Source organism: Aspergillus ruber, assembly GCF_000600275.1.
Source record: "Aspergillus ruber CBS 135680 unplaced genomic scaffold scaffold00023, whole genome shotgun sequence".
Taxonomy (NCBI): Eukaryota; Fungi; Ascomycota; class Eurotiomycetes; order Eurotiales; family Aspergillaceae; genus Aspergillus; species Aspergillus ruber.
This window is the reverse complement of record NW_024467319.1, coordinates 255,519-256,969: the sequence shown is the minus strand read 5'-3', so window position 1 is coordinate 256,969 and position 1,451 is coordinate 255,519.

Here is a 1,451-nt window from a genome sequence, read left to right as displayed (position 1 = left end):
AGCATACGTGCTCGGTTGGCTTTGTTTCTCTATTCGTTACCTTTACCGTTTCTACTTGTTGATTATCTTACGGAGCCTGGAGGGGGCGATATACCTTCGACGTGATATACAGAGGGCCTGGATGGTCATTGAGCATACGATTACTTGGAAGACACTTAGGGTAAGTGTCCTGTCTCGAAATACAACTAACTAGAACCCTAGGTACGATACGAGAGAAGCCAGGTTATGACACATACCTGAGTATCACTTCTATCAAACCCTCATATTCAACATGGAGCTTGACCCTATTGTTGAACAAGGAAAGCATTATGGGTTGAAGAGAGGCAACTTCACATTCCCTCGGTTTCTTAGAGGACATAACGATATTTCGCATGTCTTTAGTGGCAAGAAGCTTGTACCAAATGATAACATCTGGCAGATATGTGACATAACAGGTTCGCCCCTACAAAGAATTGTGTCGACAAATCAACATCGCTTTGAGGTCTTGTGGATAGATGGATCCTTCGGAACAGAGGAATGGCCAAACTTGTTATTATCATGCAAGATAAGATAATATCTACCAGGGATGGAACCATGTCTGATGACATTGACCATGAGTGTCTCCTCAGTTTCCCCGAGAAATATGAGTCTTCAACAGGAAGCAATAATATCAGATATGACTTGAAGTTTGTGCAAATTATATGAGAAAGAAAGCCTATCTGAGGGATAGGATTCTGACCAGGGCAAGGGTCGTGTCAGAAAACCAATCTGCTGGTCTGCGACCCCAACAGGGCTTCCAGGAAAGCACACCTGCGCTTGAAAACTCAATTACAAAGAAGCAAATTTACGTCCTTTCTGCAATAGGGAACAAAAAGTTGGCTTGGTGCTTGTATAAGATGACACTGAAGGAAGGTACTTTCCCAAGAAGAAAGGCTGAAAACAGGCAAATTCTATCAGATGCGGAAGTATGCCGACCCGAGATTCGGACAAGAACGACCAATCTGAAGCATTAAATATCCCACCAGGGACATTGAGGCGATAGCCTAGACAAGAGAAGAAAACTGCAAGAATGAAACAAGGCTCGTCGAGAGCCGATGGAGTAAGGATAACTATGAAACTCTCAGATCAATTCTGATCTGGTTATTATCCGTCCCTCATGCTGCGTCAGAAGAGCTGTTCAAGAAAAATATTATACAGCAAGGTAAGTACTGATTGGTTTAATTGAATCATTCCAGCACCATGTACCGCTCATTTAAATAGATAGAGGCGTTATGGGCGCCTGAAAACTTTACAGAATGCTTTAACTAGTTATCTTGTTGAATGATTAATATTATGCACCCTGAGCATTTGCTTGACCCACTGTAAATGTCGCGACGGAAATGCCAGCACAGCCTTCAGACATCAGCTGTGACGGCTCATATATGACGGCTCAACACTGCAGCAATGAATGATACATCGCAAATGCTGCTACT